Source organism: Taudactylus pleione, unplaced genomic scaffold, assembly GCF_031769625.1.
Source record: "Taudactylus pleione unplaced genomic scaffold, aTauple2 ptg000162l, whole genome shotgun sequence".
Classification (NCBI taxonomy): Eukaryota; Metazoa; Chordata; class Amphibia; order Anura; family Myobatrachidae; genus Taudactylus; species Taudactylus pleione.
In genome coordinates this window covers 3,422,750-3,449,621 of record NW_028284564.1, presented here as the reverse complement: position 1 = coordinate 3,449,621, position 26,872 = coordinate 3,422,750, and positions in this window count along the sequence as shown.

Here is a 26,872-nt window from a genome sequence, read left to right as displayed (position 1 = left end):
GTCCCTGTTAGTACCCTGGTGACAGCACATGTTTTTTATTTTTATTTCTATTATGTATTGTATATATTTGTCTATTGATTAACATGGTTACATTCTGGGTTCTGCGCTAGTAGCGCTTGAACCGGATGTTGACATCCCAGACCGGATGGATGGCACACGCCATGCTGCTGCGTGTGCCATCCGGATGTTCAGTACGCTTGCCCTGGACGGCTGAGATAGCTGATCACGTGGAGGGCGCACATCATGTGATGATATGTGCGGCCCGGATATGCAGTGCGCACGGCCGCTTGTTGTCTTTCCTTTGCGGCAGGGCTGTATTGCAAGTAGGTGCGGTATGTAATTACCGGATCTGCACGCTTGTTACTATGATGCTACAGGTGCAATCTGCTTTCCTTATGTTGTCATACTCACGCTGAGTATTACCAGGTGAGTGAGTGTTTATGCTGGGATGTCTGGTCACATGTGCTGCCATTTGGCTGATGGGCTCTGGCGCCCATTTAGGGTATTTATAGGGGCCTGTTAGACATGGTCAGTGTGAAGCTGGCTTCTGGGTGGGCTGATTGCCCTGATGCAAAATATGTGTGGTTGTGCCTCTTGAGGAAGTTTCTATAAGGACCGAAATGTTGAGACTGTCCCTCAAGCCAGAGACCTGAGGTATGAAGTATTTTTTGATTAATAAACCTCTCGTATCATCCTACAAATTCTGGTGAGTGCTCCATTTTTTTGCTCTATATATATATATATATATATTAGGGGTGTGCACCGGCCACTTTTCGTGTTTTGTTTTTTGTTTTTGGATCTGGATCTTTCTTCGTGTTTTGGATCTGGATTGGTTTTGCCAAAACCACCCTTCCGTGTTTTGGGTTCTGGGTTTTGTGTTTTGGATCTGTATTTTTTTGAAAAAAAGTATAAAAACAGCTAAAATTACATTATTTGTGGGTTTTTATGCTCCTATTCAATTATTAACCTCAATAACCTTCATTTCCACTCATTTCCAGTCTATTCTGAACACCTAACACCTCACAATATTGTTTTTATGGCCAAAAGGTTGCACCGAGGTAGCTGGATGACTATGCTAAGCGACACGAGTGGGCGGCACAAACACGTGGCCCATCTAGGAGTGACACTGCAGTGGCAGGCAGGATGGCAGTTTGAAAAACTAGGCCCCAAACAGTACATACTGCAAAGAAAAAAAAGAGGTGCAAGATGGAATTGTCCTAGGGCCCTCCCTTCCACCCTTATGTTGTATAAATAGGACATGCACACTTTAACAAACCAATAATTTCAGCGCCAGGGTCTGCCACATGACTGGGGCTGAAATGATTGGTTCATTTGGGCCCCCACAAAACAAGCTGGCAATTAATGTGTCCCTGCACAAACTGGCTCTACGGAGGCAAGATGTCGTCCTCATCCTCCTCATCCACCGATTCCTTGGATAAAACAGGAAAAAGGGATTTAGGTGTCCCTGGACTGCTTACGGTCTTAGCCAAAGTTTCTGAACTTGACAGTAACTTTTTATGAACGCGCTGCAGGTGCCGTATAAGGGAGGATGTTCCTAGGTGGTTAACGTCCCTACCCCTACTTATTTCACCTTTACATATGGTACATATGGCAAGACAGTTGTTGTCCGGATTTGGATAGAAATATTGCCAGACCAAAGAGGTGGAATGTTTTGTCTTCTGCCCAGGCATGACCGTGATGGGCTTTTTCATCCCACGGACAACAACTGTCTCCCCCAGAGCCTGATTTAAACAAATCACATCACCATCAGAATCCTCCTCGCCAATTTCCTCCTCAACGCCAGGTACACCAGTATCCTCATCCTGTTGTACTTCAACAGTGACATCTTCAATTTGCATATCAGCAAGTGGACTGTGGGTGCTCCTTTCAGCACTTGCAGGGGGCGTGCAAATGGTTGAAAGAATCACCTCTTCCCGTCCAGTGCTGGGAAGGTCAGGCATCGCAACCGCCACCACACTTGGACTCTCCTTGGGGATTTGTGATATCTTCTTAGAACGCACAGTTCTTCGCTGTGCTTTTGCCAGCTTAACTTGTTTGATTTTTTTAGTGGGAGGAGGGCTTCCATCGTCATGTGAAGCTGAACCATTAGTCATGAACATAGGGAAAGACCTTAGCCGTTCCTTGCCACTCCGTGTCATAAATGGCATATTGGCAAGTTTACATTTCTGTTCAGATGATTTAAATGGTTTTTTCAAGGTCATTTTTCTGAACTTTGTCATTTGGGATTGTATGTGCCCTCTACTATGACATTGGGCATCGGCCTTGGCAGACGACGTTGATGGCATGTTATCGTCTATGTCATGACTAGTGGCAGCAGCTTCAGCACTAGGAGGAAGTGGTTCTTGATCTTTCCCTATTTTATTTTTATCGGAGAAAGTTTGGTCCTCCATTTATGTTATATTGATATATACGTGCGGCTAAGGCGCACACAAACACAGAAAATTATTTTTTATTTTTGTTGGAGACTAGTGCACTTTGTGGGTTACACCACCCTTTAAGAAATGAGCCAGCCGGCCCTTTACTTATTGGACACAGGCGCACGCTTGGCGCTGTTCCTTTGTTGATGCACGTGCAGCCACAGTGCACACAATTCACAAACACAGAAATTTTTTTTTTATTTTGTTTGGAGTGCCCTTTGGGGGTTACAGCACCCTTTAACGGACAAGCCAGCTGGCCTTTTACTTATGGGACACAGGCGCACGCTTGGCGCTGCTCCTTCATTGATGCACGTGCAGCCACAGCGCACACAATTCACAAACACAGAAAAATATATTTTTTTATTTTGTTTGGAGTGCCCTTTGGGGGTTACAGCACCCTTTAACGGACAAGCCAGCTGGCCTTTTACTTATGGGGCACAGGCGCACGCTTGGCACTACTTTGTTGATGCACGTGCGGCTACTGCGCACACAATTCACAAACACAGAAATTTTTTTTTTATTTTGTTTGGAGTGTACTTTGGGGGTTACAGCACCCTTTAGCGGTCAATCCAGCCGGCCCTTTATTTATGGGACACAGGCGCACGTTTGGCCCTACTTTGTTGATGCACGTGCGGCTACTGCGCACACAATTCACAAACACAGAAAATATTTTTTTATTTTGTTTGGAGTGTACTTTGGGGGTTACAGCACCCTTTAATGGACAAGCCAGCCGGCCCTTTACTTATGACACAGGCGCACGCTTGGCACTTTGTTGATGCACGTGCGGCTACTGCACACACAGATCACAAACAAAAAAATATATTTTTTTATTTTGTTTGGAGTGCCCTTTGGGGGTTACAGCACCCTTTAACGGACAAGCCAACCGGCCTTTTACTTATGGGACACAGGCGCACGCTTGGCACTACTTTGTTGATGCATGTGCGGCTACTGAGCACACAATTCACAAACACAAAAAAATATATTTTTTTATTTTGTTTGGAGTGCCCTTTGGGGGTTACAGCACCCTTTAACGGACAAGCCAGCTGGCCTTTTACTTATGGGACACAGGCACACGCTTGGCGCTGCTCCTTTGCCACAGTGCACACAATTCACAAACACAGAATTTTTTTTTTTTTATTATTTTTTTAGCACTTGGGGGGAGCACCCCTGACGGACAGAGCACCCCCTGGACAACACTACAGCACCCCTTTAGGACTGGGACACTGCACAGGACTTTGGAGTAGACACAGCCCCTATGGACAACTGACTGCACAACACAGTCCAGCCAGCCCCTATGGACTTTGAAGTAGTGGACACAGCCCCTATGGACAACAGCAGCACAGCGCAGCACAACACTACACTGCACTACACTACACTACACTACAACACTACACTACACTACACAGCCCAGCCAGCCCTAACTCCCACCCGCTCTCTTCACTGTCCACAGCCGAGTGAGAAAATAATGCCGACGCGGGTACCTTATATAGGATCCAAAACCCGCGAGACCCGGAAGGCGGGATGATGACGTTTTGCCTCGATTTCAGATCCGAGTCAGGCGGGAAAAGTCGAGCCTGACTTGGATCGGCCTCGGATCGGGGGTACTCGGGGGATTTCTGAAATCCGAACCCGCTCACCCCTAATATATATATATGCAACAAAACATATGTTAAGGATATGCGGTTAGTGATTTCAGAGCTGTTACAGCAAATATAAATTCCACACTGTGCTGCAGGAAACTTCTGGCACTTGTAGTGCACTAGGCTTCCAAAGTTGTTCAAGCCACTGCTTACCCTCTGCACTTTAAATCCTGTGATCTCTCCAGGAAAATAGGAATCTGGTTTAAAATAAGCAGAAAGGGAGCGCTATATAGTGTATTATCCTTTTATTAAAACAGATAAAAACTCCAACAAACATAGAATGATCTAGAAGACTCGTACCAAGTCTCACCCTGTGTGGACTGGATACCACATGGCATAAGTATATCAGACCCTAAGGGCTAGGCTTGACGAGGAGCTTCTGACACTGCTCCAGCGCTCCGGCTGTCCGCAGGTGTCCACATGTTCCCAGCGTGTGGGTGAGTCCATACATGTGTGGAGAGGATCCCTGAATCCAGGGGTTAAGCAGGAGGTTGCCGGATCTGTCATACTTATGCCATGTGGGCTCCCTTTCTGCTTATTTGAAACCAAATTTCTGCTTATTTGAACCTGGGATAATGGCGGCGGCCATTTACCCAGTGATCTGCGCATGCGCAGAAAGATGTCCCCGTGAAAGTGGGCACGGGCACCATTTTCCCGGAGACCCGCGCATGCGCTGTAGATTCTGGCAGGAAGCCAGAATCTACAGCGCTCAGTGCCGCTGAGCTTCAGTCAGAGAGGAGGGGGGTCCAACGGAGGCTGCACACGGCCCCCTCCTCTCTTAAAACGCCCCTGGTGTGTGTGTTATGTATGGGGAACTACTGGCCGGGGGCACTGTATAGGGGGCTCTGTATCACTACTGGGGGCACTGAATAGGGAGGACCACTATTGGGGGCACTGTTAAGGGGCACTACATAGAAGGGATCACTACTGGGGCCTGCATAAGAGGGACCACTAATGGGGGCATTGCATACTGGGGGTACTGATTCAGAGAATCAGAAAGGAACAGTAAATGCTAAAGTGGTTGGTTTGCATCTGATGTAGGGGTCATGCCTCCTGAAATATACAGTAGTGCCTCAGCCCTTACAGAATGTGCAGTTTCTGATCTTTTATGCTGCTTTGGATACTGCCGCCATGTTAAAATCGCTCTTTATTTCAAAATTCATTTAACAATCAATTTATTTAATAAAGCTTTATTACCATCTACATGATGGTTGCTTCTGCAGACCTTATTACATGCAGCATCCACAGTTCCTGCTAAGGTTCTAAACCCGGCCACGCTACTGTGCACTCATCAGACTGTGCATGTGCAAGCAGTGATTACTGGGAAGGGATCCTGGGGAGTAATGTAGTTCATAGGCTAATATGGCTAACGCCAAGTAAAGTAGAAATTAGTAGAAAACTGGTCTCAATTCTTAAATCCTCAATATGCCTATGCCACCCAACCCCTAATGTCAGGGCATGGTGGCACTTGTTGTTACACAAGTGCCGACATGGCAGGGCAGGCTTGCTAGGACCTGTAGTCCCTCTTTATAGAACATTATCAATTCTTTTTTTACACAATTTACCCCGCACTCACCGCCTCCAGGGGTTGATCCTCAGGAGGGGGACCCCAGTTTATTTTTGGTGTTCAGACACCGAGGATTTCCTGCCCTGGGATGACCAGTTTGGGGCTGGATTTACGTGATGACAGGGGGACCCCATGATGTGTGTCTCCCTGCTATGGCATTAGCCCCCTGACTGGATCAGCTTGGTGCTGGTTATCGGAAAATAGAGGGAACCCCGCATTGGTTTTCCTACCATTTTCCTGTACCAGACCAGGCTGAGAGGTCCAGGTTTGGTTATAGATTTGGAGGGGAACCCCACGCATTTCTTTTTGGACTGATTTGCCGTTGTTATTTTACTTCTAAATGCAGTCAGTTTTGAACTGAAGGACCCAACAGCCTAACCCTAACACTAACCGCATCCTAACATTAGCCATGTCCTAACCCTAACCCTAATGGCATCCTGACCATAACCGCAGCCTACCACTAACGCTAGCCGCATCTTATCCCTAACCGCAGCCTAACCCTAACGCCAGCTGCAGCCTAACCCTAATGCTAACCACAAACCACATACTATCCCTAACCAGGCCCGCCGAGAGCCTGGGTAAAGGGGGTGTGGCCTAATTGCAGGAGGGGTGGCCACGCCCCCTTCGAGGGAAAAACACAAAACACATTTGCAGTGCCGTGAAGCGGCGCTGCAAGCTGGCGAGGGGGGTGCTCTGAGCCCCCTCAGCCTGGCAGATAACCAGTGGGGGGTGCGATCAGCTTGATCACTCCCCCCACAGGCATAGGAGACTGCTGTGGCTGCTTCATAGCAGCCGCGAGCAGTCTCCCAGTGCAGCCCAGCACACAGCAGCGTGTGCTGGGCTGCTGTGATGAAAGAGGGGGGGGAGCGGTACCTGACCCGGGCTCCCGCTGGGCCCCTCCAGCAAGCCCGTGCCCGGGTAATTTGTACCTGCTCCCCCTTCCCGGCGCCTCTGTCCCTAACCACAACCTAACCCTAACCGCAGCCTAGCCCTAACCACATCCTAACCCTAACCACAGCCTAAATCTAACACTAACTTTAATCGCATGCCTAACCCTAAATTTAGCCTAACCCTAACACTAATGTTGATATGTTCATAATGTAGACATGCATAATGTCGACATTGGGAACATTACGACATTTTGTATAAAAAACATGTTGACATTATGATTGAAGTTGTCAACATTCAGAACCATTCAACATTACACTGTGAACTACAGTTTATGACTATATATCCTCTTAATTTCATATACAGAACTTTCTGTTACACACCAAACTGAAACATGAAAACGTATAGCAACAGTGCCATCTGCTGGCTAAATTGTAACATACTTCATGCCTTCGTGACGGTCTGGTAAGTCAGGCTGCCTTCTCAGTTCAAAGCACAAAATAGCTAGATCTCACTGGGCCTGATTCAACATGGAACGCAATTGCAATCGCAGCTGCGTATTCGCATGCAATGCAGCTGCGAAAAAATGCTAATGTCTGCCACTGCTCAGACAGCATAGAGACACCCACTACTGCTTTCTCACAACTGTAATACCTCGCAGTCCTGCATATACATCGGTAACATCGAAGCACATCGGCCCGATGAAATTGCAAGTCTCATTGCACGCAGTGAGTACTCAAGCTGTGTAGGCAATCGCAGTGGCTAATTTACGCATACTCATGCAACAGCGCTCTGCAATCGCTCCCCCGTCACCCCCCCCCCAAATGCTCACGAACTGTCACTCACTCTGCGATGAATTCCTGTCTGCATGCGTAATTGCAGTGCAATCACGGCACATGTGCAATGTGGTGCATATGCATGTAAAGTGCTCAACCATCGGCCGATCTGCGTACGCGGTTGCAATTGCGATCCGTGCTGAATCAGGCCCACTGTTTGTAAATGATGAGGGCATTTAAAATAGGAGAGGCACTCTATAATATAACAATAAATACAATTAAATTCATTTTTATATTTTTTTTACAAAAAAGAGCATAATGCAATTATATTTAATTGTAAATTTCATATAAAAAACTGTTTGATATTTCAGATTAAGAAAAAGATCAAGTGGTTGAAAGTATTTATTGGACCATACTGGACACAAACCACCAGTGTGCTGAATAGACTCAGATATGTACATTATAAATTTGTTTTATTAACCTAAATCCTAAATCCCTATAGATTGTAAGCTTGCAAGCAGGGCCCTCTTACCTCTATGTCTGTCTGTTATTACCCTGTTTTGTTCTATCAATGTTTCCAATTGTAAAGCGCAACGGAATATGCTGCGCTATATAAGAAACTGTTAATAAATAAAATAAATAAATAAATGCTTGGAGTCAGTATTATGGGCCTGATTCAGACCCGCTCGTTAAGATGCATACTCTCGCTGCTGCCGATGGTATGCAGTGTGCATGCGCATACCTTAGCGAAAGTTCACAATGCATTCACTCTCTGTGCATAGACAGCCCAGCAGAGTGAGTGACAGGAGAAGCCATTTGTAGGTGGTAACAGGGGCTGGTCATTAAAAACGGGGGAATGGAGGTGCAAACGCAGGCGTGCCTGAGCATCTCAACGGCATTTTACAGGTGTGCATAATTTTAAGACAGCATCATAGTACACGTCACCTGGCTGGTTTTTACACTGAAGTGCTCGCAGTGCTTACGGCAGGGTATGGTCAACCTCAAGCGCTGCGATAGCATCCGATGTTACCCGATTTACCGATGGCTGCTTACACTTCCTGGACATGACGTGCACAAGTGGGCGTCTTAAAACAGTGGGTGGATGGCTGGTGGGTGTCTGCATACACTATGTGTTCGCTCTCTAAGAAATACCGGGCGTTCTAATGCATTGCTGTGCGGTAGCACTGCCTACGCAATTGGCATACACATTGTGCGAGAGATCGCATCTAGCGAGCCGCTCTGAATCAGGACCTATGTCTTTACTCTATCTCATGGCTTTCCGCTCTTGATGGCTTATACAGGTCCACAAGTCACTGAACCATAAAAAGCATTGATAGGTTACCCAATACACTTCAGGGGCTTCATGGATGGGCCCCAATACACTTCAGGGGCTTCAAAAGGGCCGCTGATTGCCCTTAATCTCAGTAATACATTTTAACAATAACTTTAATAATAGAATCACCTATCTGTACTAACATATCAGCAGGCAATTTAAACATGTTACATGCTTAAAAAAAAAAAAAAATACACATTTTATTGGCATCTGTTACTTTGGTCAATTCTCTAACAAACCCAACCAGGAACAATAAAAATCTGATACATTAATGTTGGCATTCATTTTGTCATTATTTATTAATAACAGTATAGAGAGGAGAAAAGAAATGAAGGCAGGAAAGAGAGGGCGGACAGATCGGTGTCAGACTATCGGGCTCTGCAATTCTGCAGACCTGCAGCAGCCTTAAAATGTAACAAATAGAGGAGTCATGCTCTTGGATCATTGCTCCACTGGATCACCAACTCCTTCTTATTATGCCAAACAATGAAAACCCATCAGGCTAGATCAGTGATCTCCAACCGCTAGCTTGCGGTCTTAATTTTGATAGCTCACCTAGCTGCAGTACTGCTGAGTAAACTAGGAGAAAGTGAACTCTGACGCGTGCTCCCCCATGGTGGAGCCACAGGGAAGTACGTCAGGTTATTGCCGCATCCTCTACAGCAATCACCTGACATGCTTCCCCGTGGCTCCACCCACGGCGTCTACACTACGGCGGAGCAAGCGACTCCCGCCCAGCCCTGCCTATACAGTATATTTTGCTCCTCTACTGCACGTACCTCCTTGGAGCCGATAATTCACAGTATAATGTGCCTGTGCTTACATTTTATTTACAAACTACAACAATATCACTGTAATAATTAAATGTATTGTTGTTTTCTATGAAACATTTATTTTTCAATTTTCATTAAATGACCGGCAATTGTTCGGTTATTAGCAAGATTTTTCTTCTAAAATTTTAGTAGCTCTTTAGGAGGTTTAATTTTACTAAAATAGCTCACACCCCAATTAAGGTTGGCGACCACTGTGCTAGATGGTGATGCTAATCCCCAGGGAGGGTATATCAGCCAAGACCTACTAAGAAGGAGAGTATACTAGTTATGCATCACTAATTTTCCACATCAAGGCTCCCTCACAAGCTGCAGTCTACCACCATAAACCAACTAACACACAAACCATAAAGATGTCAACTGAAATAAAACCGTGACCATCAACCGACAAATGGTACCACCTACTGCCAACAAAAATGGGCAATGTCGCGGATTGCTGTGCAACGACCTAGGACCATAGCAGGACCCTCAGAGTAGCAACACCAGAACTACCTGGGAACATATAACAAAAACAATCTGCAAATGCTGTATCGCCAATGAGTAACTGAAAAAGGGGTATGGGCAGAGCATTTTCAATAAGCCTGGGAACTGCTATTAGCAGAGTACCTGTAGGTATATGGTGTATAGGGATCCACAGCTTATTAACTTGAGACTATTGGACCATAACCTATTAGCAGAATTGTGTAACAGTGCAGTGCGCAGCAGTGATGCTGTATGTAGTAGTCCCCCAGACAATTTACCCAACTGGGAATACACTTGGCCAAAGTATATATAATGTTGAGTGTGTTGCGCAGTTGTATGGTGCTGTGTTGGTTAGTCCACACATGGTACAGCTTAACCAGTTCTTAGGTTAATGGAACCAGGTAGAACAACAAGTAGCATAAGAGACAGGGAAATGACAAGTATAACTGTAGCATATATAGAAGCAGCCCAGAGTTTTTGGGTATCAACAGGCATTGTTGTGTGATGGGTGACTGAGCAGTAATTGTACATGCGGGCATTAAGAATATGCCCAGACACTATAGCGGTGGTGATATACAGTATTATACTTGTGGTGTTTCTATAGGATCTGCATGGCTAGAATGTTGGAGAGACTTGGAGTCATGTCTAGTCGGTATAAATACCGGGGAGAGAGATGTTAGTAGATGCCGCACAGTAGCACATGTCAGAGGTTAGATTGTTTACTCTTAAAGGGCCATGGCCACCATTGAATGTATAGTACATTGTGTGCAACCCTAAACGCACACTACCTGTAATAAGCTCCTGGCTGGATCTGTTTGTACCTGTTGTATGTGCATACCTGCATTACCCAGTGTTACCATGCATCCTGTTATCTGTCGGTTAATAACCCAATACCTCAGGATAAGTTATCTGCCATATGAATTGAACTCCATCACACACCGCTGACACTTATCTACACTATAGGTTCTGCTAATAAATAATTATAAAAGTTGGCAAAGTCCAATATTTTTTAATAGTACTTGAAGATTGCTTTTACTGTAATCCAAATTAAACAAAATGACATGGAAACAGCAGGTATGGTGGCTCTGTCTTTGTCTCTGTTCACAGCCCTTCTCTCCACTATATTTACTCTTGTAGAGACATCTCCTTACTAGAGTAGGCTTTGTGAACTATGTATCCCATTAGCTCTGATTGGTGAAGCAGCTGTTATAGAACATGGTTGTGCCAAAAACTTCCTTCAATTTGACCCCAGGCACCCCTCTGGTATGTTGGGAGGTTTATTTCTAGCACCCAAGGTATTGGTGCCTCCTGCTTCCCTGTTACTCAACTCCCAGCATGGACGTAACTACCATAGGTGCAGGGGGTGCAGCTGCTATGGGGCCCAGGGTTGAGGGGGCGCATCTTCCTTGTCGAAAGTTATATGTGTTTTACATTTTTCACCATTGTCTGGCATGTAGGGCCCCTTACAAACTTTTGCTATGGGGCCTTCAAATACCTAGTTACACCCTGGACTACCAGGATCCAGCCCCTATATGCAGTTGAGGGCTGGGTTCAGGGGTTACATATTAAAGCTGCTTGCAGAATTGAAGGCTCACTAGATTCCATGGGATTCCATGGAATTTTCAGATTCCAGATAAGTGACCTAGTCAAATAAAAGTCTCAGCTTGGATTGCTAAAACTATTGTCTTCATGTGGGTATCATTGCAGCAATAATGTGCATTAAAACTATGCCAATGAACTTCACTAATATAATACATTTCAGTCAGATACCATGTAGGGCCTGTATGCAAATAGCCAATCAGAGCTGTTTTGTTACACTCTTACCAATCAGAACAAAGCCTTTCTGGATTGGTTATTTGTGGACAGGCTCCCACCCTGTCATTTGTAATGCAGCTCCTGTCTATTTAACAGGGTTTTTTATTTGGTAAACTTTGGGTATCTGGAATAAATGATAAAGAAGGGGAATGATGTAGCAGTATTATAAAGTGGAGAATAAAGAATTTCTGGGAGTTTTTATTTTTTTAGAAGTATTTTACTATGTGGCACTACAGGTTTTACAGTATATCAGGCTGGTAGTTCTACAGGCATCACCATACCCAAACAGTATATGGCTGATAGTGCTTGCTGATGCCAGTAGTGCATTATATTAAAATGCTAATTATGGACTGTAAATATTAATTTGTCAACACCAACCAGCCTTAGCCTGGTGTTTTCTGAGGGAACGAAGGGGATTATTTAAACCAGCTCAGCCTAACATATTCTGGTGCTGTATGAGCCTTTGCTGGGGACCCCACGCTGTTTATCCTCTTGCATTAGTGACAACCAGCCAGGACTAAGTGCTAGTGCTTGGTTCACTTTAGGGGGCTGGTGGGCAGGGCCGTAGCTAGGGTAGTGCGGCCGGTGCCATCGCACAGGGCACCACAGGTCAGGGGGCACTGTTTGGGCCTGTCAAATTTCTGTTTATTATCATTCTTGCTTGTAGCTTCCTCTTATTTCATCCCCAGCATCTCCTGGCCCCTCCTATCTCTTCCCTGGCCCTTCCCTCCCCATGAAGCCACGGCCCTTTTTTGGGTGCATTATGTCCCTTTGAAAAATGAGGGGGCGCCAATGCTCTTTCTGGCACAGGGCACCAAAAAGTCTAGTTACAGCTCTACTGGTGGGCACACAGATAATTCATTGTCTTTATTTATTTTTTTAAACACACACACACACAGACACACACACACACACACACACACACACACACACACACACACACACACACACAGAAAACCACATTAATATGTATACAAGTTGATGATGATGACTGGCATCTGTAGCATGCAGCTGAATCATGATAAGCATAATGGTTATCTTGATGCACTTTCAATTTATTTTTATGCGAACACAATATTAAGATATCCTAAGACATATGCAACTCAAAGTAAACACGTGTGCAATTTTGGTAGTATACATTATACTACAGTATATATGGGATCTGGATGCAAATGGAAATGACCCCCAATATATTTAAGTTTATTTCTATCATATGAAATGGAAATGGTTAAGACAGGAATTCTATGCCAGGCATCTTTCCAGGCACATTACACAAATGTTAGATGGTTCATTGACAGGCTATATGGGCACTTTAATAAAGTTTGCTTGTCCACATTAGTTTTCTCATTGAGTAACCTGACTTATCACCAAGTGGACTGGATCAAAAGATTTGTCACGCTAGCCCTGTAATTTCTCTTTCTGACAGAGCTGTTTATCCTCTACCTCTTTCTTCACATCTGGATTCACCAAATCCCCCCACTGAGATCAGGTGTTTCTCTATAGAAACAACATGACGGGTGATTGCCCAGTAGTGGGGTCTACAGTGTTGCAGTCGATAAACAGAAAGTTGTCAATCTTGTGCTGAAGCGGCACCAGTTCTTTACTCATGGCCTTGACAGCTCTCTTAAAGATCTGAATGACCTTTGAGACAGCTGTCAAGGCCATGGAGGAGGTGGCTGGTGTGAGTTTCTGGTTTTGTTGTGGGCCTGGGGTGGTGATAGGAGCAGACACTGAAGCAGGTGTAAATGAAAATGTGGAACTTTTAATGAGTGGTTTGGTAGACAAGAATATGACAAAAAACGAAAGTCCAGATATGGCACTAAGGCCCTGATTCAGAGCCGGACGCTCTGAATCAGGGCGTTTTTTTTTTTTTTTTTGAGCGGCCTCCCGGCCGCTCGCATAGCTGTCGGTGACCTCCCACAGCTATTGCGAGCGGCCAGGATGATGGTCGTGATCTTCAAGACCATTGCGACCATCGGGCTTGCGATGAGACCTTTGTGGTAGGGTCTCGTGGCCGCAAGCCCAAGAGAGCTTCTGGCTCTAATAGAGCCGGAAGCTCTCCCACTGACATCACTGGTGATGTCAGTGGGGCCGCCCACAAACGGCAGGCGTTCGCATGGGGACGCCTCCGTTTGTGAAGCCACCCCCACGCCATGCCCTCAAAACGGTGCGAGCTGTCAATCAAAATAGACAGCCGCCCCCTTTTGGTGAGAGACCCAGAGTGACGGAGCGCCCGTCGCTAGCCTGGACTCGCGCATGCGCACGTCGGAGCTGGCTCCAGCATTCGCATGCGAAGTGGCCTTACATCGACCCGCTCGCGAGCGCATAGTGATTGCAAGTGGGTCTGAATCAGGCCCTAAGTGCACTTGGGAGCAGTGGTGAAGTAATGGCAGAAAGTCCAGTTAGTGATCGGCAATGGAAAATGTCCAGGTAGTGACTAGTTAATAGAAAATGTCCAGGTAGTGGCAGACAATGGGAACAGTCCAGGTAATGACTGGTTAATAGAGAAAATGTCCAGGTAATGCAGGCAGGGAAAATCAGGTGTAGTGGTTGAAATGAAGATTGCAGGCTGAGGAAGTCAGAGTGTCAGTGGAGGCAAGGTGCAGAGTGAACAGCAGACTCAGGTACTCAGGCAAGGGGAAGGTAATGGAGGATGCAGGGTACTCCAGCGGGGTTGGAACACACAAGCAGGCAGGCAGGTAGCGTTTCACAGGAACAGGTGGTGAGCATAGGGAACTCTCTCTCAGCTATGCTGAGAAACACGTTGCACTGGCAATGAAGTGAGGCTCTGAACCTCCCTAAATACCAAGTGCTGTGCCGTGACTGGCCAGAGAGAGCATGTGACAAACCAGGATTGAGCAATTAGGTCACGTGACCGGAGGCAAGATGGCGGTGCCCATGCCAGAGCGGAACGGAAGCTCCACCAGGCCTCACCAGCTCAAAGTGACAATATGCCCGCACAGAACCACGTACAGCCAATGCCCCTCGCCAAACACCGGCGCCACCGCCAGACGCCATAGTGACCTCACAGGTAATACCCATCGACCATCATGCCGAGAAACTCTGGTCGTGACAGCTGGATGGTGAGGAACCAAAGTAAAATATTTAATTCCATTTCCATTCATGAAACTTTGGAATTCACCAGACAATAATTATGGGATATTGTTACTACAATCTGTCCTGGCAGCAAAGATAGTCCTAAGAGCATATAAACATTCAGGCCATTTGGAATGAGCATAAACTGCAACAAAAAACATACAGTCCAAGAACGGTCCTTCATATTCAATGTGCATCCTCTGCCATCGGGTGAATGACCACTCCCAAGGGTGTAATGGTACCACTAGAGGAACATTTTCCACCTTCATGAGGCCTGGACAATTCTCAAACAATTTCGCTATCAATTCCCGACCACCACATGTAGCTTCTCAACAGAAACTTCATATTAACGGTCCCCTTGTCTCCCCTGACAGAATATTCATAATAAATAGGATTTCCAAACTTGGGCCAGCACATGAGAGTCAAGCTAAATTTTTTTGTAATAAAACAGATTGTTATTTGTTTCTATGATAATTTGCTTATTGGTCACTGATAGCAGATCAATTAGAAGGCTGTACCACCAGGGGGGTTGTCTTATTGTCTTTCTTAGACTTTGGGAAAGTAGAACATTACAGACCACCAGCCAGTGGAATCATCAGGTGGGTACGGGCTTCTCTGCAGTGACAGGAGCCAAATGCTGCTGTGTGTCATTCTCCTGCAGCACCCAGCTCCTGTCATAGAAGAGGAGCCAACAGTGCTGACAGTCCAGTCTCTGTGGGCAGCCCAGTATCTCTGGCGATGCTGAGCTGCCCCGGAGTGAAGTCATGGGGATCCCCTGCTAGGTCACACCCTTTATTTTAGGCCACGCCCCCTATTGGGGTGCGGACGCACAGGGACAGTAAAAGTGTCCTCAGAGTGACGCCTCTGTCACCAGCAATGCTGTGTTATTTGCTTCTCCTCAATTAGATGAGCACTGAAGAACAAGGACCATCATTGCAGCACAGATGGTGTAATGGTTAGCAATGCATTACTGCCTCACAGCACTAAGGTCATGGGTTTGATTCCCACCATGGCCCTACCTGTGTGGAGTTTGTATATTCTCCCTGTGCTTGCGTGGGTATCCTCCAAAAAACATACTGTCAGGCTAATTGGCTCCCACAAAATTAACCCTAGTGTGTAGATGTGGTAGGGAACATAGATTCCACTGGGGCAGGGACTGATGTCAATGTCCAAATTTTCTCTGTAAAATGCTGCGGAATATGTGTGTGCTATATAAATAACTGGTAATAAATAAAATATTGCAGGCGAGCGGCCAGTACTCCCTTTGTAGGATTGAAAATGGAGACTAGCAGTTGGTGGTCAGTCACCAGAGTGAATTTCTCTTCATACAAGAGTCAATGGAATTATTTAACTCCCCACACCAAACTTAGGGCCTCACTACTGATTTATCTGCAGCTGTTAAGACCATGATGCACATGCTGGTGACAGGGACTGCATCGATAGGTGCAGTTCCGCTGCCACCGGCGGCTATGTACCATTGGACATTCTGAACAACCATAGGGTTGCTCTAATGCCCAGTGGTGTGGGCAGGGGAGCAGCGAGGGTGGTTCCACTGGAGCAAGAGCTCCGGGCGCCAAAATGGACAGAGGGCGCCATCCAGGGTTCCAGAATTCGAGGTGATTACCTAATCCTTCCGGGCTGTCTGGCCCACGATGATGAATAGACCCCTGAATCACAATATGCTGAACAAAGTGCTTAACTTGGAAACAGTGTAGATGTTACTGAGAAAAGAAAGGTTTCATTAAGTCATAGATGCTGTGTTCAAAATTGATGTTAATGTAATGTGGACAGGTGTGTGGTGTGTCTGTTTACAGTCTGTCTGTGGAGCAAATGATGACTGTGTATTACTGGTAATATGAGCTGAGATGTTTATATTATATAGCAAGAATGGACTGGGGCTGTAATTTGGCTGTGGCATCCCTTAATGCGGGCATGCACGAAAAAGGAGAATAGCTATGCCTCACAGGGCTGTGTCGCGAGTCATGGTGGGCCAATGTCTGCTTGACGGTGAGACTTTCAACCTACCACAGCAGATTAAAGCCTCAACCAGTGGGTGTCTCTGTAGTAAGCCCATCGGCTGCAGGATTAGCATAAATTGCAGTAGCGCCTGCGATTGAATTAACTGATTGGCTAACAATTTATTTGAGAGTTCTGGTACAACCAAGAGATTTAATTCACACCTTCATAGTTTCTCATCTCGGTTACTGTAAACTACTCCTATTTAGCCTTCTGAACTCCCACCTCACCAATTCAAAATATACTTAATCTAATCTTTCTGTCTGACCCCCACTGCCAATAGCACCACTTCCTCCCTACCCCCTACAAATTCATATTTAAACCCGCTAACATCAGGGCTGTAACTAGGGGTGTGCAAGCAGTGATGCCCCATCGAGCACAGGGCTCTGTGGGCGTAACCGTCATTGCCTGGCGATCCCTGCATCTGGCTAGCAGGGTGGCTGCAACATCACCCAGCCCCGCTGAGGCATCCTTTGAACCCTCCAGACATGCATCTTTTACAGCACTCCAGAGCATCCCGAGGATGCTCCTGTGATGCTGCTGTTCTCCCGGTTGCTGGCCCACCCCCTCAGCATGATGTCACGCGAACATGGGCTTGGCCGGGACAGAGTGCTGTAATGCCCTGTTACGTAGTTGCCTATCACTCTTCTACACAACCCTCTACCACTCTTCCCTAACCTAAACTCCCTCCTGCCCATTCTGCTAATGCTTCCTCTCCTCCTCCCTGATCACCTCCTTACACTTTCGCCTTCAGTGTTTCTCTCGCACTACCCCCAGCCTCTGTAATGTCCAACCAAACTCTATAAGACTTGCCTCCAACCTTTAAACATGCCCTTAAGACTCATCTCTTCACTCAATCCAACCACTACTCCTGCTTACTTTCCAACCTCTGCTTTCCCCATCTCTACTCACCTTACCCTATCTGTGCATGCCCATCCTCTAGAATGTAAGCTCTTGTGATAAGGGCCTCTTTTCCTTTGTATTCTCTACATACTTATGTAACATGAGTATGGTAATTATTTATGTAATCGTGTACATACGTAAAGTTAAATACTTGTAAAGTTATATATTGTTGTATCTATATTAATCAGTATGTAAGCAAATTATTTTATGTTTTACTCCAGTGCTACAAAACCCTTATGCCACAATCTAAGTAAAAAAAAATAATTGCAATAATAATAATTGGGAAAATTTTTTTTTTTAACATCTACCATTAGATGTCCTATTAATACAATTGTTGAAAGGGGTGAAGGAATGATAGGTAGATATATAAATAAATAATAAAAAGTGTAACAATATCCTAAAATTCATGAGTAGCACAACTCTAAATCCAGCTCCATCCCTTTCAGAGAGACAGCACATTTTTTGTTCCCCCTCCATCCAGTAGACTAGTAGATTTTGCCATACCAATAATCCCAGTACAATGGGATTGGGGTCCCTCCCCTATTAAACTAACACATAATAATAAAATAAACCACTTCTAAGTTCCACAAGGAACGAAAAAAATAAAATAAAAAAAAAGACATTGGAAATAATAATAATTAAAAACTTTATATGCAAAGACAACTATTCACTACGACCACAGGAGCACAATGACTGCAATAGCAGCTTGTGATTGGCTGAACAGTGAATGCTGTTCGGTGTCATTTCAGTTCAGTAGCTCTTCAGTGGATTCTAATAAATTACAAGAATACAGAATAAATATCTATAATAAAGTGGTTAATCCAGGTAATTGTGGTGTCTTTGTTTTCAATGCAAGAATAACCCTTGTTTCAGTATTTCATTTACAAATTGGGCACTGCTTTATATGTTGGGATCATGTTGCAAAGAAACTGTTTTGATATGTATGAACTATCAAGTGTGTTTAATCACTACTGCATGCTGGGACTTATTCAGCCAGGACTTTATCAGTATTGGGTATATAACTATATGCGCCTATAAGGGGTAAATGGCCCCGACCTGTAGCTGCATTAAAAAGGGACGTCAGAACCAGAGTTAGGGTAGTCTGATAAATCACATAAAAATCATGAATGAATTATGCTGTGGCAATAATCTAATGGCAGCAATTACTTCAGGCCTAGGGCCATTTAAGGATGACACTGCCTCTGATTCTAATATCAGGAAGGAGAGGTCATGTAGACAGTAGGGGATTGTAAAAGTGGTCATTTGGGAAGTGTCCTGATCCCCTTTAAAATGATATAAATGGGCATAATAACATGTAATTTAATTTGCAATATCAGCTGGGTTGAGGAGTTTTGGACTTTGTGGGTTAATAATACAGTATGTCTGATACAATTCCTGGCATCTTTGGCAGTTTATGAGGTAAAAGCCTGCCCGTCTTGTTACCTGCAGAATAGAAATGCTAATGTAAGCTTTTATGTACATATTTTAAATTAAAAAGTGGCCACTTTAAAAAGAGAAATTCTAATTATTATTTTCTAATTATAATATTCCCCTAATTCCCCCAGCCCGCACCACACATCTAACCTCTAATATCAGCATAGTATTTGCTTGCAGCTGAATGGCATGACCCCTGGATGGCTCTTGAGGCCTGTCTTCCAACAATACTGAGGAAGAGACAGTATGTACTTCAATCTGGGATGGTTTCAGGCCCACCTACTCAACAGACACACCCCTATATCACAAACACAACATTCTCTGACGTTACTCAGCACTACAATACATATCTGCATGGAACTGAATGTGACCGTCTGAAATAAGTCCCGGTCATTGGAGGGACATCACAATAGGCAAATAAACTATAATCCCACCTGAACATCTATATAATAAGCGAGAAAGCATGTCTGTTTGTTCTTAATGCACGGCTAGAGTTTTGGACTTAGCTCCACCGAATTTGGCATGGTGGTGTAGTTTGACCAGGATTAGGTTTTTGCCTAGATTTGAACATTGTCAGGGCCACACACTGCCGCACAATGCCTAAAAATTGGGACACTCTTAAATTACACAGGTTCCAGGGCTTCCTAAAGTGGAAATTGGCAGTCTGCCAAAAACCTGTGTGAAGCTACAAAAGTATCCTTTTAACCTCACAGTCTGAGCAAACTTAATGACTCATGCAAGGTCGTATTAAATTCAGAGTTAATCCTTTTTAAAATGACCATATATATGTCAGCCCTAATGCCCCTTACACTACACAGTGATGCCCCTTACACATTATACCACACAGTAATGCCCTTTACAGATTATGCCACAAAGTTGTAGTGCCCCATATGACACATTAATACACATAATTGCAGTGCCTCTTACACAATATGCCACACAGTAATGCCTGTTACACATTATGGCCCCCCAGAAACCTGTGTCCCTCCAGCAGCCTCTCGTCTCACCAGCAGGTGTGGATTTTGTGCCAGGCCACCAACTAATTCCAGTTGGCGCACCGCCATGCAGCAGCAGACATAGACAGAGAGCGCAATTTTAATCTGGCGCTGGTCGTGAGCCAATCGGCTCTTGGACCAGCAGCCAATCAGGAGTGGCCACTGCTGATTGGCTGCCGGTCTGCGAGCTACGATTGCCTCATGACCTGCGGTGGTCTCTCCATGTCTGCCTGCCGGTGCACCAGCTGTAATCAGCTGGCAGCCAGGCACCAAGTTGACACCGCTGACATTCGGGCCCCCCACGGGGGCCCTGACTGGACTGGCCCACCTTGTGTGCGTGACTAGGTGCACAGGGAGTGGTGGGCCACAGAGGCAGTTTGGGGACCATAGCAGCTGCAACCCATGCACCCATGGTAGTTATGCCACTGTTTGCATGCATGTTAGCAAACAGTGGGGTCCTTTTTAGGATCAATGGAATGAGGTTATAGGCGAAGACAAGGTAAACAAATAAAGGTTGCAGGTGTACTTCAGGGTCCAGTCTTCAACCCAGGCAACGCCAGGTATCCCAGTTAGTAGTAAATAGTCAATAAATTAAGCTATGAATAAATAATATTACAGAAATCAGACAAGGCACAATCCTCAGCTACAATATCATCAGTAGGAGAATGTGATCTGTCAGGGAGTAAGTATATTGAAATAAAAATGAAAATCTGAATATAGAAAAGAAGTAGAAGTGTGTACCACCTAGTAAATAAAAACAAAACATACAGTATGGTAGGAGACTACGTGTCAGAAGTTGGATTTCCTCAGTGATATAGCTTCTCACTCCTATTTTGCATAATCCCCTCTTTCATCCTTGAGTTTTGAGGAAGGTGGTTTCCACTTGGTTGGCAGCAGGGATTGTTAGGGTGAGTCATCTACTCTCATCAGACCGGTTCCTGTCCTTTCAAGAGTTCTGTACTACTATTTCCCGAACTGCCCAGAGCTCTTGGTATTATTTGCAGATCCGACCTTTTGTTCCATCCCTTGGGCGATTTATAGTGATTGCTAGTGACCTAACCTCGTTTGAGCCTATGTGCTCCCATTTTACTGCCCCCACCCACACCCTGTCAGGCATCTATAACATTTTATTACATGGTTTGTTCCCCTCAGAGCCTCACTTTGTGGAGGCATGGAACCGGAATTTAGAGCCAAGGGGCCTACAGGTCAACTGGGAAAAAACATTTCTGGTCTCTAGTGTTTGTTTCTCCAGTCCGGAGGTATTAGAGCCCCCCCCCCAAAAAAGGTGCTGACTAGATGGTATTGTTGTGTAATAGTTCTCCACAAATTTGTCCACATGGTTTCCCTTCTCTGCTGGAGATGCCACAGGGAGACTGGTACACTGATTCATAATTGGTGGGATTGCTCCCTGATAACTCCATTTTGGGGTAAAATCATAGCCTTTTGGTTACTCTCCTTTTCAATTCTCCCTGAAATGGCCGGGAGGCTACCAAAAAGCGGGCAAATCTCCCAGCTGGTCACCTTCCCCCAGACCCCCATACACACAAACCCCCACAGCTGGGAGGCAGATGACGTGATTCGTGCTGAATCGCATCATAATGGCCTCACTCACTGCTTCACAATGTCAGTAATCTCGACATTGTGTAGCGGTGGCGGGGTCACACCCCTCGCTCCACCCCTAATGCAAGGTAATGTCCCCGGCTACTGCGATAACTTCCTGAAAGTTGGTACATATTTGTTTGGCACAAGTGAAGACAGTATTTAAATATTAATTAGTCACATGGGTTCTATGGCCCTGATTCAGAGCCGGACTCTCTGACCAGAGCGCTCGCTCTGAATCAGGGCCCACCTCCATTAATATGGAGCGTCCTCCTGGACGCTCGTATAGCTGTGGGTCACCACCCACAGCATATACGAGCGTGCAACAAGATGGTCGCGATGGTCTTGACCATCGCGACCATCGAAACTGCGAGCAAAAGCCTGCGGTTGGGTTTTTCAACCGCAAGGCCAGGAGTGATTTTGGCTCTATCAGAGCCAAAATCACTCCCACTGACATCACTAGTGATGTCAGTGGGGCCGGCTTCAGACGGTAGGCGTTCCCTTGGGAACTTCCCTCAGTCACCATCGACAGCACGCCCCCTTTGATGAGACACTCCGAGCGAAGGAAAGTCCTTCGCTTGTCGGGTCTCGCGCATGCGCACGACGGAGCTCCCTCCGTCGTGCGCATGCGCAGTGGGGACCATCGACCCACTTGCGAGCGGACAGCCGCTCGCGAGTGGGTCTGAATGAGGGCCTATATCTTCAGTTAACTATCTTCATCTGGGCTGTTTCCGAAAGCTAGGTGATGCAGAAAATGCTGCCAAACGAGGAGCTATTAATATCAAACACGAGATATATATTCCCGCACTGCAAGTACACAAGGGCTACATATGTATAAACTATTCCGAAAAAAAAATTTGCACTGATGCACTAAGTAACAAATAGACAGGTTTTACAGGTTTTTTTTTTATTAATTGCATCCAAAATGCACAGTCCTTAAAACAGTTAAAACCACAAGGTCCAAAACAACATAACCTTGAATAGAAAAAGTGCTCATTTTTGATAAAATAGTTCTTACAGCAACATTGAGAGCTCACCTAATATGTATGAAAGTCATTGCAAAATAGAAACATTCTGATAGCCTATATCATACAGTACCTAGCAGTCTACTTGAACAATTAAAATACTTTTATTATTTCATGAAGTATTAAAGGCTCAGAAAAAGACAACACTCTCTGTTCTTGTGTATAAACATTTTATGTGAAAAAAAACAAAAGTAATCAAAAACAGTTAAATTTACAGTACAAAACCTTTGCCGCGCTCATCCCATATAGTTGTATAAATATCTGTTATTCTCACACAGACAATACACACTGACATTTCACAAACTATCCCCATATTTATACCATTGCTATAGTTTTACATGGAAAGTGGATTTAAAATTATAGAAAATATAACAAAATGTTAAAACCCCTTATGTACATAACGATTGCTAAAACAAAAGAAAACAAAGTATTGCTTGACACTCATATGTAGGTGTGTTTTGCCTTCAGCTTTCTGCATTCCAGTGTTGTGCACTTTCAAATTGAGTCATGTGACAGAAGTGGTTGGGACAGTTCTATAAAGTGGACCTACTGTATCACCAAACACGTTTGAAGAAAGAACACAATATTTACATTTACTGGCTGCTACTAAACTGTATAATTTACTTTGCACCCATGTAAATTGCAACACCAGAGGCTGTGAGAGGAGGCATCCTCGGGACAGAATACAAATAGTCATGAATACTTAGTAATGAGAAGAACGGCCATATGTAATATAGGATGAGCTTCTACCTGAGTGATGAGATCGACCAAGAAGTCAAATTCAGACAGTATGTCCATAATTGATGTGCATCATGGATGACTGGACAGAGTACTATATAACTTCCTAACAATACAGTGATAGGTTAACATAACCAGTTGGACCCAGTACCCGTGTGTAGTAAAGAAAAATCCTCAATTTGACAGTAGTAGGACAAGTCACTGGAAAATCCCAGATTATCTCCCCCATATCCATGATTGATAATTGGCTGTCTGCATACTGTACAGCCCTTTATATCCTTCTAGTGATCCGTTCTAATAACAAATAGTTAAAGATGATTGGTCATCTCAGCTAACTGACCTCAAAGTTTTGGTGGAAATAATCTTGAAAATATAAAAAATAGTGTTGGTCAAATTCACCACAGTGTATAGTTAAATTCTGCTAAATTATTAACTACAATTTCAAGATCAAAATTCAAATTCAACATTCACATGTAAAAAAATAAATAAAATTAGTATATAATGGCATCTCAAAGATGTTGAAACTTGCTCAATCATGGTCAAAACTATTTGCCTTGCTCAAATTTACATTTTTGTTTCTTAAATTTGAGCATTCTTTGTGAATTTTCACATTTTGGAACCTGTTCAACTAACCAGTTTGAGATCCACTTTGAAACAATTTTGAGCATCTACAGTAGAGTTTCCCAAACTCTGCCATTACAGTCCAGGTTTTAAGAATATCAATACTTGAGCACAGGTGACTTAATTAGTAATTCAGTCAATTTGATTTAGCTATCTGGACTCAAGCATAGATATCCCTAAAACCTGGACTGTAATGGTAGAGTTTGGGAAACCCTGATCTACAGTATATAGCACATGATATCATTAGTGAAGAGGTAAAATAAAGTAGCTGTTATATCAATGCTCTCACTTATTTCAGCATATGGATTTCAATACAATGGGCCATATTCAATTAGGAGCGAAAAGTATGTTGCCGGACTTTTCACCATCATCGCCGCTTTTTAGAGGGATAAAGTATCGCGCTCATCCCCACGTATCCCCGTATTCAATTCCAAATCGTCGAAAACGGGAGCCTGCAAAACGGAAACAGGCGAAAAGTGCTGTAATTTTTGGGGAAATCAGCCTGACACCCCCCATAAGATGCTCTGACATGGGGGTTCACTATGGGTACCCCCGAATAGCCCTGCTGAAGGTATTTAGGGTGTTTAAAGGTTCTCAATAGGTGCAGTTTAATGTCTTTGCATAAGGGGTGAAGAATAGCATTTAGCAAGTTTTATTTTTTCAAAATAAGTAGTCCCATCAAATTTGGGGTACCTGAAAATGGGTGCCAGCATATTTTTAAGTGGCTAAAGTGAACTTTTAAAAATACACCTGCCGCAACCACCCACAATAAAAAAAACACCTGGGGCATACTTGGGGACCCCCCCAGAGTCTAGTTCGCTAGTTTTAAAGTTTGCTCCCTAACTTTTTTTTTTGCCCCCAAAATGAAAGCACTTTTTTTGGGTGTCCAGTGGTTTTTGAAAGTTTTTTTTGACACAGTTAAGCTTTAGGGGACTCTCCAAGGGGTTCTGGGGGGTTCCCGCAATGTTACACCCCAAAACCCCAATTCTCGACAGCTATTCATAGGTGAAAACTTTTCGCAGATTTTTCCCATTAACTTTTCGCAACTGCGAAAAGTCAACAGAATTGAATATGGGGATAATTGCAGAATGCAGAAAATGATGTCATCACGGTAAAAAACCTGGCAAAAACGGCTTTTCGCCGCTAATTGAATATGACCCAATGTCTGCAAAATTAGAGATCGATTTGGTACATTATTCACACAAAGTAAGAATGTTATTGTTGTACAACGAAAGACTCAGATTGGCCCTGGATCATGATATCACTAAAATGTCACCATAGTTAGAAAAATGTCTTCCAGACTTATGGAACAGAACTAAACGGCATAGAAATAAAACAAACAACATGGATCAATGCGCCCTTAATTGTTTTAGGAAATGTCTGAAAACAAGCTATGTTACTTGAGCAAAAAACTTCTAATGCTGAAAAATAGACCGAGGCCTGGAGTTATTTATTTTGGCATTTTTGTCCTCTGGGTAAGTATGGGAAATTAGTTAATATGCATGATTATTGCACAATTGCATTTATTCTTTCTAACAGTCTGGTTAGAACAACAGCCAAGTCCCCAACTGTAATGACAACAAAAGGTATATTATTAAAGCTTATTTTTCAATTAGAATTACTCTGCTGTACTCCGTGAGAATAAGAGTTTTTTTTTCTAAATTCCAATTTTTATTCTTTCTCACAGTAAATTCTTGTTGCCTTCAAAAATAAGATCAAAGCCATAAATTATTATTTGGGACATTATATTCTCTGATAAGACTGAATGTTGTTCACATTTAGGACATAATCCAAGAAAATGCAAAATCTCCATGTTGTTCCAATGATACGGCTGTCCAATTTACTTGAAAAATGTACCATTAAATATCCCATGTAATGGATTGTGGGAAGAAAACCCAGACAATGTGTTGTACATGAATACTTTTCATATATGGATATGGGGGCTATTATCTGGGATGCTTGTTTTTCCACAAAGGACATTTTTGGTTACTTTCCTTTTCAAGTCTCCCTGAAACGGCCAACACCCAAACATGGTTATTGGGCCCCCATGTAGGTCATTTCTGTGTTGAGAGAGATATAGGCAAATGTGAGATAGGAGGAAGCTGCAGTAGTCAAAAGATGTTGAGAGAATGGGTAAGAGGTCTGGTTGCATTTTGGGTAAGAAAGGATGTATTATAGCAGTATTTCAGCCGTGGAGGCAACAGGACAGCAATGTGGCTGACATATGTGATCATAATAACTAGATGGGCCATGATAAATAAACAAAATATATAAAGGCATTAAAAATAATAAGTGGATCAATACACTGACTTAGGGCCTGATTCATTACCATCGCAACTGCCAATACGCACGCAATCAGCCAATTGTTGTGTACTGCGCAGCATCACAGTGCACGAACCCGCTACTGCGATCACAGTGACTATGCAGACCCATCGCAGAGTGATTGACAGGAAGTGCTGTTTGTGAGTGGTGATGGGGGGGTGGTTGGGGAAACGCAGGTGTGCCAGTGCGTTTGAACACCGTTGCATGGCCGTGCATAAATTATCCACTGCGATACCATACGCAGCCTGAGGACTGATAGCGTGCGCTGAAGTTAGCAATTTCTGAGTAAGGTCAGACCTTGTGCAAGCGTGCGTGAGGCTGCGATGGTACTCGATTGTACCGATGATTTTGCAGTCTTGCTAAACATTACGGGT